Source organism: Xyrauchen texanus, chromosome 3 (assembly GCF_025860055.1).
Source record: "Xyrauchen texanus isolate HMW12.3.18 chromosome 3, RBS_HiC_50CHRs, whole genome shotgun sequence".
In the NCBI taxonomy this organism is placed as follows: domain Eukaryota; kingdom Metazoa; phylum Chordata; class Actinopteri; order Cypriniformes; family Catostomidae; genus Xyrauchen; species Xyrauchen texanus.
In genome coordinates this window covers 57,193,123-57,207,678 of record NC_068278.1, presented here as the reverse complement: position 1 = coordinate 57,207,678, position 14,556 = coordinate 57,193,123, and the positions used below count along the sequence as shown (strand labels likewise).

The 14,556-nt window shown below is 38.9% G+C and overlaps 1 protein-coding gene across 1 annotated transcript in view; it reads right to left on the bottom strand.

Annotated features, from left to right (window-relative positions):
* Positions 1-6,169, bottom strand: part of LOC127623091 (tenascin-like) — a 69,316-nt gene extending 63,147 nt beyond the window's left edge. Inside the window, exon 1 of the mRNA XM_052097340.1 lies at positions 5,951-6,169. The gene's annotated coding sequence lies outside the window, so the exon portion shown is untranslated. The remainder of the gene's footprint in view (positions 1-5,950) is intronic.
* Between the last annotated feature and the right edge of the window lie 8,387 nt (positions 6,170-14,556).

The following is a 14,556-nucleotide window of genomic DNA, read 5'->3' as shown; positions in this document are numbered from 1 at the left end:
ATTGGACATAAAGACAAAGGTACAAGACTTATCTTGTTTCATAAGTGCACGGACTACAATCCCATGAAGCATTGCGAATGATGCCATTTAATATAAAACTATGGAAATATATAAAACTACTGATTTTAGGTTGTTGTTTATAAGTATAGAGACAATATATCCAGATATGAACAAATACTGTACATAAATAGTTTAAGGGTGAAGGGAGACCGACTCGATTACGTCATGCACAGTGCATCATGGGAGCGTGCGCGTTTCGCTAGTCGCGTTTCTCTGATTGGTGGAACTTTCTCTGATGTACCATGGGTAATGTAATTGTTTACCATGAATTCTGCAATCAAACATGATTTTTAAACAATGAAGTTGAGATAACGCAGACGGATGGCTTCAACTGAAGCATGTGCCATTGATGAACAACCTTGTAGCTCAAGGTAGGTCTGTCTTTAAAGGTTTATAAGTCATCATTGAAAATCAATTAGTCTATGGGATAAATGAATGGAATTTTTACTTCCGGAACCAGACTGTTGTGCTCTATAACACCAGAAGTATTACATTTATATCTTAAAATCCTAAAAACTTTCCTTTAAGTATCTTTATTTCCAAGGCCCTATATGGATAAATCGTAGATATATGGGGCTCTCGATGCGGCTCCATGCAAAAATTATGTAAAATGTTACTCGTTTTAAATGGCCGAGAAACAAATACAATTCACATGGTAAGAAAATGTCTGAAGTACATATAATGTTAAAACTAGAAATGTACCTTTAAATATTGACATAAAACATGAATGTCAAAATCAAATTTTTTTGTCTAAAAATACACTGTTCAAACAAAATAATGGAATGTAACTTGCTCAATTAGATTAAAGGATGAGTTTAGTAAGGTGTACTTAGAATTTTTTTTTTTATATAAGTACTCAAGTGGATGTCTTTGTCCGCTACACTGGATTTAGAATTTTTTCTTTCTTTCAGTTTCTCATGCAGGAGCGCCAAATTTTTTTTGACGCCAATGTTTGATCTGAACTGCCCCTTGTCACAAAGTGATTATTTTTAAACCACATAAAGCCATCAATGTGTTATTTTTAGGGCTGTCGATTTAACATGTTAATTCGGTGCAATTAATCATACAAAAATATGAACGCAATTAATCGTGTCCCCTTATATCTGAGCAATTCAAACTTGTAGTACCACCTGTTTTCTCCAGGGGGCAGTAAGCGAAACTCGCTGTATAGGCAATGTGCAGCTAATAAAGAGAACAAACCACACTTACCCAGAGCAGACGACACAAGATGAGAACATGTTCTTGCGTACAAACATAGTTTGATGGAGTACAAATCTGAATGCAGTGATCTCAAGACGTGTTTGTTTATTAAATTGTTTATCTTGTCACATCGACCTAAAAATGGTACATTTATGACGCAGCACTACCAAGACGCTTCAAAAGCATCTGTCTGATGCAGGTGTGCATTGACGTGTCTTTAGACAAGCCCTTATAATACTGTAAATCTTCAGCTGCAAAATGGATTGCTATGGACTGTAGACCAATGCTAGGCTTATGTTCAATAATATAGAAATAAACAATATATTGCATTTTAAGCCAATTTTTGCATTGTCTTTTTTAATGCTTAATTTGAGTGCCAAAAATTATGTAATACATTCTAATTGAAATTAATTTTTTAAATAATATATATTTTTTATTTATAATTTAAATATAACTATAATTATTTATATGTATAATTATATATATATATATATATATATATATATATATATATATATATATATATATATATATATATCATTATATATTGAATTATCATTATTCGAGGGGCTTTCTCTGCAAATATAAATAATTGCAATTAATAAATCGGCACATCATGTTATTAATTTGATTAAAAATTGTAATTGATTGACAGCCCTAGTTATTAGTCACTTTCCAAAAATGGTGAACGTTTTCATTATTTAAAAGTTTTTGTTGTCATATAAAATTATGGATCTGATTCAAGGTACCTATGATGCCTTAAAATGCTGTCTAGGTAGGCAGGTCACTATGTTTTGGAACTGAGCTTACCGGTATTTCTTCAAGTATCTATTTTAAAGCTTTTAATATCTAATCATTCTACACTGTTGAAGCAATATGACTATTAGTATGCATGTCTTAGTACATTGGAACACTTTCACGGTACACTGGCTTTGGGAAATTACCTCTGTGACCATGTCTAAGCTAAAGGAAAGAAACAATAAAGTCGATTTTGCTGAAGAAAATCTTACTGGTGCTTGCACTGCAGAAAGTTTATTTCTTACTGATTATTTTTGTCTAATAAAAAAATATCGAAATATCCTTAAAACAAGAAAAAATTACTTGAAAAGCAGAATTAAAAGATATTAAGAATTGTTTTCAGATTACTTAAAATTTGGTGGGATTTATGCTTAAAACAAAACAAAACCAAATTAGTTTTTTAATAAAAAATGCCAACAGTAAAACGCTTTAACCAAAGGAACAAAACCCTCTTTTAAAGGATCTGTGATTTGTTAATGATTATGCCATTACTGATAATACGCTCCAGACCGCTAGAGGGCGCCGCTTGCTCACACAGCACTGGCTGAATGGAGACTAAATGCATCCTTTTAAGATTTAGTAATCGCACAAGGCCATATTACAATTTCAGTCTTAATTCAATCAATCATGCAGCATTAATGAGATATCATACCGATATCTCAGAAGCCAAAGTCTGCTGGTTTCACAGCATTTTGGATGGTTCCCTCATTATGTAGTCTATCCGTAAGTGATGCTTTCACAACTGTCACGTCTGCTGTGAAAGACTGTGGTTTTTCCACATTAGTACCACAGTGTTTTCATAGTGCCACTTTTATGTTTATAACTGATATACCAATGATTTTATTTTGCTCAATAATTGCCCGATAAATATCGGTAGCCGATACATCAAGAAAAAATATTGTACATAATTATGCCTCAGGTAAATATATCCTGTTTTAAGAATGATTAGATATATTGATGAGAAAACAAGAAAAACATCCAAGTAAGATGATGACTCTCACAGTGGATGGTGAAGCCTTCGAAGGGGATGGGGAATAGGAAATAGGGATGAATATTTCTTTATGTAAGGCACCCTCATAACAACAGGGGAAGGCACTTCATTCATAGTGACTTTAACACGATTAACTTTACTAACATTAACACGATTGTCATAAAATGCCATTATAAAAGTGTGGACCATGTTTTTCGGTGGCTGGGTGTTCCCTGGATGCCTAACACTAACAGTAATTCAAGTTTAGGTCTCCGAAAAAGGTAAGACAAACAGACACTTGAACCACTTTATTGAAGCAAGACGGCAGGATTTTTTAATTGTTTTATTTTTGAAATTTATGCCAACTAATTGTACGTTTGAGATTGATACTGAGCACGTGTACGTGAGAGAAGCGACGAAACAGATTGTCAGTTTTAGAGCTCTACTAACAACTTCAGGTTTGATGTTCTTTGAGAAATTTGGTTAACTCAAGAGTCTTATTTAAAGGATCAGGTAATGACACCTCATTGTTTATTTTCAGTTTTTGCTGATATCTCATTTGTTCTGATTTAGCTAGACTATAAAAGTATGTGCTAGTCATTTAATTTGGACAGTTCTGGTTTGCTACTACCGGAAATGCTTCTGGGCTACACATGCGCAGTAGCGTTCTAATTCCTTTGTTATTGTTTACGTCCTTGAAATGGTCTATTGCGGGTAGTTTGCAAGAGCATTGCTAGGCGGTTGCTAATGTGTTTTTAGATGGTTTCTAAGGCATTTCTAGGTGATTGCTAAGCTGTTACAAATGATTTAGCACTTTACTGCTCTCTAGGGTGTTCTGGGTATTTGCTATGTGGTTGCTTACTGGCACAAGCCAAAAGAGTTGACCCCTGGACTCAACTTCAATGGAAGTCTATGAGATTTTATTTTATTTTATCGTCCACCAGGCAAAGTCTGATCACTCAGAAAAGAAATAGCACACCACTCTTCAACAAGCCACACAATTTAAGGTACAGTATCATTCCCGTCTGTAGTACAAACCGTGTGGGACGAGTTATGCACCAAAGTTTCATACACAAGGTTTTGGGTTTGTTCAAATCACTAACACAATCTATGAGCAATAGTAATGGACTTAGGAAACACCAAAAGCCACACTGTCTTGAACGTTTAATTACACACACACACACACGCACACACACGCACACACACGCACACACACGCACACACACACACACACACACACACACACACACACACACACACACACACACACACACACACACACACACAGAGAGATAGCAGCTGTACTCCCATCAGCTCAACAGACCAATCTCTCATTGTCAGTAAGGAGAAAGTCTTTACGTTGATGTGCACATGCAGGTTATATAGACATGCACAAACTGACAGACAGATAAGTGTCATCCACCAGGTGATATCAAAGCAAGAAAACCACACTGGATTCAGCCTTTCATCAGTCTATCAGCACACTGATCCTATGTCTCTCTCTGTTACTTAAAGATTCATATAGGCTACATGTATACACAACAACTCCGCGTCAAGCTCACAATTACTACATGAAGACAATACACTGCAAACAGTGTCTACTAAAAAATGAAGCCACTAGAAGAATGTATTACAGTGATTTTACCACAGGAAGGGGGCTGTCTTTAGGCACGATGTAAACCCATGTATGCTGGAAAAATAATTGCTTTTATAAAACGGCAAAAACAGCATTATGATGACTGGAGGTCAACCAATTTTGCGGATACTGATAACTAAGGTGGTGTAAAAGGCAGAAATGCAATTAATCGGACGATGTCTTTCTGTACTCTAAAGGGAACAGTCATTGCTACAAGAGTCCAAAATTAATAAAATCCCAAAAGCTGTTTATTGTGCAACTAAAATATCAATAATAACTAGAGAAATTATGATTTGGTGCATTACAGGGGACTTTTAACATCAAACTAGTCCGAAATACACCAGAGATTTATTTTAAATAAATATTTTATTTTACATATATTATTTTAAAATGGCAGAGACTTGGCTAACATACAATGCTCTATATGTAAGTATTCACCAAATTGCGCTTTTTATAGAGGTCACCACAGCGGACCATCCGTGATCTGTATATTTGACTTGGCACAGGTATTTACACCAAATGCCCATCCTGACACAACCCCTAGTGGCTGGCGGACTCTCTCTCACACCTATGGGGCAATTTAGAGTCTCTTTAGTTTATATGTATACTATAATTCACCAGATAAAAAAAAAAAAATACAAATTAAGAAAGAGTAAAAAAACAGCTATTGGCGTAGATTTGTGCCGATAACCGATAGTTCCTAAAAGCAACTATCGGTACCGATTAATGAGTGACACTGATATATCGGTCCACTGATACTGATGACACCAATTTTTAAAAAGCATTTCAATGAATTAAAAATAATCTGCATAAACAATTCATCCACCAAGTAATATAGTTAATTGTTGCAATTTCCGGGCGACATAGGAACTTGGAACAGTCGTCCAATCTAAGTTCAGGGTCGGAACTATTTCGCAAAGTTTGAGACAATGTTAAGATGTCTTCTGAAACTCTAGGGGTTTGTCCATTACTGGGGTCTTATTACCAGGAGAAAAACCAAGAAGTTTTAATTTCCTCTCCCTTCAATTTCATTGCTGTCTAAATGAATCAACAGATCTCACTTGTGATTTGTCTTTCCTATGGGAGGACGTAACCATTAATTTCATTCCAAGTAAAATGTCTTATATGCAAAAAAATTCTCATTTACTTGTAAACCAGACTTCAGAAGCAAAGTGAATGGAAAGATAACATAAGCCTGCTGGCTTATCCAAGAACAACTCAAGTATCTCATTCAACTGAAGAAAGACAAAGTTAAACTACACACCAATGAGGTGAATAAATCATACCTGCTCCGGGAAATCAAGATTGCCCACGCCTCTCTGCAACCAAGCAAATTCAGGTGTGGAAGAAGAGAATCAAATGAGAATCAACCTGGACACAATGTGAAGATGTGCTGCAAACTAGATCTCCAGCTTCAGTCTGCTTCTGTCTCCATGTGCTGGAAGATCTGAGAGCCCGTGATGTATTCCACACACCACTCTCTGCCTGCCGAGCGCCTGGTCTGATGTGTGCGAGAGAGAGAGGATGAAAGGGCTACACCTCTTTAATATGAGAGATTTACAAGGACTGCCCTAAAATAGCCTTTTCATGAACTCATACATATTCTCAGTCTCTCTAGCTCTCCTCCTACTGCTTCTGAGGTGTTAAGATGCCTACACGCCAAGCATATATTATCTATAGCCTACTCTGTCTTTAATGAGTCCACATACAGTATACGCCTATAAGTGTAGATGAAAAAGTGTAATATAAGATTCTACAGCATCCCATTGGATTTACCTGAATTTTTTTTTATAAAAATGGCCCCCCGCGTCGCTCCTTCTTCCCACGGGATTGAGGACGACCCGGCTGGCGATGAAGGCGATATGGGGATAACAACGGGCTTGGTTTTGCCGGGTAAATCCCCACGAACCACCCGCCCCCTGACACGCTCACTCGCTTCCGTCCGAGCTTGGGATGAGTGCGGCTCGCATCACAGCCAGCCGGCATTCTCCCTTGAGTGCCTGGACTTGGATGATGACATCGCCGTTGCATTGGAGCACGTCCTGACGCGGAAGACTCAACTGGGCTGCCGCCTTTGGGCCAGCCCGCCCAGTCTGAGGTGGATGCGTAGATGGCCGACATGCTTGCCCGGGCTGCCGTGAGCGTGGGCTTGGACTGGAACCCTCCATCCTCCCCACAGCTTTCACGGCTTGATGACTGGTACCGTGGCTCCTGGTGCCTCTCATAGCCATGCCCCCCCCCAGTACCATTCTTCCCGGAAGTGCATGATGAGCTGATGTGGCCGTGGAGGGCACCTTTTACTGCCCATAACCGACCCCTCCGCTGGCAGGGCAGTCCACGGGTACACGGAGGTCCCCCGGGGGGATATGGCGGTTGCGATCCACCTGTGTCCTGAGAACGCCGCCACCTGGTGGGCCTGCCCAGTACTCCCCTCCAGAGCCTGTAGGATGACGTCATCATTGACCTCTAAAGCCTACAGCACCACCGGACAGGCCGACTCTACCCTGCATGCCATGGCTCTCTTGCAGGTCCATCAAGCCAAGGCACTTAAAGATCTGCACCTGGGTAGTCCCGACCCCGACGTGCTGCACGAACTGCGCTCTGCCACCGACCTCGCTCTCAGAGCCACGAAGGTCACAGTGCAGGCACTCGGGTGGGCGATGGCCACCCTTGTGGTCCAGGAGCGCCACCTCTGGCTGAACATGGTCGAGATGCGCGACGTTGACAAGTCACGATTTCTCAACTCCCCCGTCTCCCAGCTCGGCCTCTTCTGCAACACCGTCGACGACTTCGCCCCTTGCGGGTTTGAGCACACTCTACGAGAAGTGTGGCATCCTCGTGAGCACTGGCCCATGGCACCTCCTTAGCAGACATCTGCAGAACAGCAGGCTGAGCAACACCCAATATCTTTGCCAGATTTTACAATCTCAGGGTTGAGTCGGTCTCGTCCCGTGTTTTGTCAGGTCCGAGCTGGTAGAACTCAGCACAACTGACCGGGTGTTCCGCTTGCACACAGCGCCCTTCACCAAGTTGATCCAGTGCGCCTTCTATCCCAGGTTAGCCACTAAACGTTGCTCCCTGAATTTTCTCCTCCCTAGCCTTCTAGCCTGCGAATTCAGCGGAGCAATTTGCGTCCAGACTCACTACGAGTCACAGGTGCTCTCTACTGGGGTCGGGCTCCACGGGCTTAGTTCCCTTTTCAGGCAAACTCCCCAAAATGTATTTCCCGCGGTACGGTCCCCCTGTCAGCGGACCCGCATTTCCCTTGGGCAGCCCTAATGCCCCGGTCGCAATGCTTGTAGAGTCCCCCCTCATTAGGCTGGACCTACCACTGCGCCATTTCCCACGTACGGCTTCACAACCCTCATGGTGTATTTGCCACATGTTACCTCCCCCTAGACTGGGCAGGATGTGGCCTCTGCAGGGTTATTTCCTCCTGAAAGAATCGGACCGGGAAAGACCGCCTTCTTTGATGCATTTCACAGTGTTAAGATAGCCCCAGCTGCTTCACGTCCTATGTGAGAGACATAGTGAGAGAGAAGGCCGCGGCTTGCTCCCATGCTAGTCATGTAGCACCTGTTCCTCCACCTCAGGGGTGCGGGGAACCTAAGGTCTGTATGTGACATCTCTTTGGGGGCGTTGGGTAGGAATACGTGCAGCTGTCACAGTTGCCTCTAGCACGCCGTAGCCTGCTTGCACCTGTCTTGACAGTTCATGTAACATAGTCAGTGTGTGGCGTTTTTATATGGGACACCTTGTGTCACTTCATTCGACACAACGTCGAGTGAGTGACAGAAGGGGAATGTCATGGTTACTGTTGTAACCTCTGTTCCTCGAGGGAAGGAACGAGACGTTGTGTCCCTCCTGCCACAGCACTAGACCTACCACTGTAAACGGCCGTACCTTATTTTTGGCTCCTCAGTGCAAAATCCTGACTGGCACTCCCTGCCCCGCTTCCCTTTATGCCCGTATGTCCGCGGCTGGGCATGCAAATTCTGTCTGCTAACTTGACATTGGCCTTTTCTCTGGTTCATAGGTACATTTGGCATCCCAGGAAGGCCCCTTGTGTCACTTCATTCAACACAACGTCTTGTTCCTTCCCTCTGGAAACGGAGGTTACAACAGTAACCATGACGTTTTTAGTTATGGCTTGAGTCACACCTTCAATGGAAGTTTACAGGATATTTTCACCCATTTTAATGTCCACAAGGCAAAATCGTAAGCAAAACCTCTCCTCAACAAGATGCATGAAGTATCATTGATGTCCATAGCATAAACGACAAATAGTGAGATGCCTACACACTACTGTATTTACGCATTACATACAGTATATTCTCTCCATCAAGTACCAGCCTAGTCTCATAGAATGATGTTACATTTGAATTTACATTTATGCATTTGGCAGATGCTTTTATCCAAAGCGACATACAGAGCCCTTATTACAGGGACAATCCACCCGGAGCAACCTGGAGTTAAGTGCCTTGCTCAAGGACACAATTGTGGTGGCTGTGGGGATCGAACCACCGACCTTCTGATTACCAGTTTACCAGTTATGTGGTTTAGACCACTACACCACCACCACTCCACCATTGTTACCATAACTACATATCTTTTATATATTTTGCTCTGTTCCTCCCACAAAGTTATCTTATCTTATGACATCTAAACACTTTTACCCTAGTGCATTCATTTAAAATGCTATACATTTTAACGTTTGCATTATATAATCAACTATATTTACAAGTCTGTTGGTACACGGTCAAATTGCGCATTTGCACTTGTCTTGCAAAGAACTGGGGTACAAATCCTGAAGAGCACGCAAATCAACACGTGAGCCGCAAGTGTCAAGGAAGCATCACAAAATTATGTGGTTGCTTTAGCGAGTGCATTTGATCATGTCACATTTGCTTTTTTTGACACTATCGGTTAGGTTTAGGTTTAAGATTTAGGGTAGGGAGGTCGGTTTTGTTGATTTAAATCTCGGTAGAGCATTAACCATAAAAACGCCTTTAAAAGTACAAAATTTAACTTGCTTTTAGCGCCACACAGTGGACAGTTCACAATTCATTTATTGATTTACAGATGCCAATTTTACTACTAAAATTAAGAGAGAAGACAAACTAATTATTTAGGTAAAATATTTGCTATCTTGTGATTTGATTTATGGACGCCAATTAATTTGAAAGTGAACAACTTTTGATTTGATAACATTTTGGTGGGCTGAACGACATGCGCACATGCTAAATGGTAGCCTTAATAATTTCATTTTATTTCATAAATTCTCTTGTTGACCGGTTGTTCAATCCAGTTCTGGAGCACCAACTACATTGCACATTTTGGATGTCTCTTTGGATTTTATATTAAAGATCCTGATGAGCTGATGATAACCTGTTTGCGTGTGATGTTACAAACTAGTTAGTTTGCCAGAATTTCATTGTTGCCTTAGTAAATGGGCTACCCTTAGTGGTGATGTTTCCCTACGGGAAGTTAATCAAGTCATGTCAAGTCAAAAACAAGGAAGTGAATTCAGTGTTGAACACATTTCTTCAGTGGCACATTCTGTTCTGCAGCCATCCTTTGTTTTGCCTGTCTGTGAGTTTCCACTCCTCTATAAACACTTACTAACATATATTTAAGAGCATTAATGAAGATGTTCAAATACAATTTTATATTAGTTGTTCATTGTGTTTGCCATAGCATATAAACTAGGTTAATTCCCTTTAGTCAACTCACCTTGCCCACTACCTTTTTGAACTGTTGACTACGCTATAGAGCTCTGAGCACCAGAACCGTCAGGCAGAGGAACAGTTTTCCCCTCAGGCTATCCATCTCATGAACAGTTAAAACTGCCCCATTGAGCAATAATTATGTGCAATTCACAGTCTAGTCTTTTTATATTTATCCAACACATCCAACCTTCTACCATTACATTCCCTTGCACTGTATATAACAGATTTGTATTTGCACTACGTATGAGTGTTGAGTGTATGTATTTATATGTATGTAATATATAGACTTATTGGGTATTATATGCTTCAATGCTTCTGTTACCAAGACAAATTCCTTGTATGTGTGAGCATACCTGGCAATAAAGCTGATTATGATTTAATGTACAACATGACAGCATTGAAGACATTTTTATGTTTCTTTAATAGCAATTTACAAGTTGCTGTAATTACTCTCAAACTTGCATTTACATTAAGAGACAAACATGCTTAAGTGTGCAAATGTGTGCATTCAAGTATACTGAGCATGTGGCAGAACTATTTACATTTGTGATTGTTTATAAACATTTGTGATGGTTTATTAATATTGTTTTACATTACATAGTGCTTTATTTTTATATTTTCATTTAAACAATGTATATATATTTTTATAATTTAAAACTATTTCATAATATTTTCAATATATATCTATATGCAGGGTTGGGAGGGTTACTTTTGAAATGAATTCCACTACAGATTACAGAATACATGCTGTAAAATGTAATTTGTAATGTATTCCGTTAGATTACTCAAGGTCAGTAATGTACTCTAAATACTTTGGATTACTTCTTCAGCACTGGTAGATTTTTTTCACTTGTTTTGACTATAAAAACTCAAAATACACATGTTAAAAATACATTCTCTGAAAAACCAAAATATTTTATGCAGTGTTGTTTCTAAAACAAGATTAATCAAATTCGTCTTGTTTTAAGGATTTTAGATCTTTTAGATTTTTACAGGAAAACAATACAAAAATTATTATCAAGAATACGATTTTTGCCCTAATATCAAAGATCTTACTAGAAAAATGTATTATGATCCAGCGTGAATTTTCTTGATAAATAAATATGATCGTGCCTGGTATCATGTACATGTTAAATGGCTAGAAATAGCATTTTAGCTTAGAAATAAACCTTGTGAAAAAAGCTTTATGCTATTTCTTCTGCTCCAAAATTACTTCAAACGTTCTTCTCTGTCTGCTCGTATGAATGTAACACATCATAAGAAAGTGTTTCACCGCTGTTCAAATGCACTTTGGATCACATCATGTATATGTAGAAATGTTTTCCATCTGAAAGGACTAAATATTAAATGAAACAAATGACAATAAAATGCAAAGTAATCTCTTCAGTAATCAAAATACTTTTGGAATGTAACTGTATTCTAATTACCAATTATTTAAATTGTAACTGTAGTGGAATATAGTTACTTATATTTAGTATTTTAAATACGTAATCCCATTACATGTATTCCATTACTCCCCAACCCTATATATATATATATATATATATGTTTAAACTAACATGTGTTTTTGCTCGAATACATACTTAAACATTTGTGTGTGTGTGTGTGTGTGTGTGTGTGTGTGTGTTTTATATTTTGTTGGTACAGTAGCTCATTGTCCAAGTTATGAATATGTCTATATAAATCTAAATTCATAAATGCTTTAAGTGGGAATAGTATTCAGAATATTGATACATTCATTAAAAATGCATTCGGTGTTAATTATTTAAAATATTTTAAGGTGGTTAAAAAAATGGCACTTTTATAACGTTAAACCTTACAAAAACCAGTAAATTAGCTTAATATTATTATAAGAATTAACATATTGTTAAAATTCATCATGTGCCATGTACTAATTAATTTGAGTTGCTTCATATGTTTTAATTAAGGCCATTTCATTTAATTAAAAAAGATTAAATACAAACTAATATGGGTCAATTCACATGATTTAATTAAGGAGCTTTCAAGTTATTCTTAATGTTCTTAAAATATTATGTGTAATATTGTTACCATTCTTTTTTTAAGTAGTTATCACTTAGTACTTTTTACAGTCAGTGGCGGAGCTAGGGGGTGGCCACCCCACTCGCAATTGCTGTTTTAGTCATTTTTTTGGTCATTTCTTGGCACAGTTTAGTTCTTTACGGGTGAAAACATCTCTGTTCAAATGTACAAACTAAACGTGTGAACACACCAAGTTCGCCGCACCTCTCGTCCCGGTGTCATTGTATCCCCCCCCCTCCAGTCCGACGAAATAAAAATTATGCCCGAACATTTCTATGCCACCACAGTCTGAACACTTGCCCCTGCCTGGCGACTCTTTTGAAAAACTCCTGGCTGCGCCCCTTCTGACAACGGAAGCATAAACAACCTTGAAGCGCGTGGATGACTTTCTTTCCACCAGACATCACAAATCACCTCCCTTCCAATCACCTGGTTCTATTATGGTATGGAACACCTACTTTTCACAATCCAATCCATTTCTGAAGTCCAGACCTGCATTTATTCTCATTGAATAGCGTGCTTCAATTGGAAATATGTCACATTTTGAAAGTAAAATGTGTTTTGCGAACGGCGTTTCATGTTGGCTATAAACTTCTTCAGGAGAAAGTAAAAAATTAAATGAAGTTGCTCGCTCTTACGCATTAAAACCCAACCAGACAAACTTTTTATTATGATGCCCATAAATGGCAAAAACTGTTTTCCTCCAGAGTACAGAGACTGTGACAAACGGCAAGAAAATGCTGAACTCAAACCAGATCTTGGGAGCCAAAGCTGAAGTCTTTTTACAACAGGATGCACGAAACAGATGCTGAGCAACAAAAAAACACACAAAGAACTGATATAGAACTACTAATTAGAACCTCTGTTCAAAATTGCGCCCGAGTATGCATACTTCCTTGCAACACAGTATAGCAGTATGTGAAATGAGTAACTATGTACATCATCAGTAGTCAATAAGCAATTCATGAAATTCAGGTCATACTATGAAAGCACAGGAATTCAGACACAGCCCAAGAAGTTCACTCTCTAACTTCCCTCTTTGGAAATAAACAAAAATACTTTTTACTTTACCAAAAACTTCAAGTCTTTCATTTTGCTTAGCATTTGTCTCAACAGCGACCTAAAGATGCCACCGCACATGGTATTATAGCTGACATATAACATTAACAACAACTATTTCTGGTCAGACACCACCTGGATGTAATTATCTCATGTCAACTGCTCCACATTTCCCCATTACAGTACATTTCCACATCGCTTAATTGACAATCAGTGTGGACTCCATGCCAAAGGGTAATAAACGAATGTTCTATTTCTTTTGTAAATGTGGCTAAATCACACATGCAGCTTTCATGAGATATGTGCCATCATTAGAGGATTCCCAGAGGGTTAGTGTAATGCTGCAGTGGGGTGGCATACTAGCCATTTTCTTTTTTAAGTGGATATTTGACCAAGATTCAGTCTAAATGAACGCAAATGATACCAAACCATAGAAACAATACAAATGATATCTTGGTTTTAATTGCAGCACATATATAGTTGGCACAGTTAATCGCCTAAAGGCCAGAAATATACCTTATGCAAGTATGTGTTTGCAGACGCGAGCACTTGACCAACGCACGTTCTAGTTGAACAAGCCTAAGCACAGAAGCACACTTTATGCAAGTACGCGAACACAGAACACAGATGCAAGTCCTATGCCAATGCGCGGTCTGGTTGAACATGCGGAGTGCGTTACTGTGGCGGAGACAAACCATAGTACTCAAGGGGGCGATAAAATTAATTTCACACTTCAACTTATTGCTCAGAAAAATTATCTTCAAACAGTTGCTCCACCATAACAGTAGTTGGGTTGAAAGACTAAACTCACTGTAGAAGTGGATAGCCCGATATAGCACCCCTTGTAGTGTTCACGTACTTGCATAGAGTGTGTTTCAGCCTTAAAGGAATAGTTCAAACAAAAATGATAATTGTCTCATCGTTTACTCAACCTTCTACCATTTCAAACTCATATGACCTTTTTGTCTGCAGAACACAAACAAGGATATTTTGATGGAGATTTGCTGTGAATATATATCCATACAATACAAGTAAATGGGGTCCAACACTTCCAAGCTGTAAAA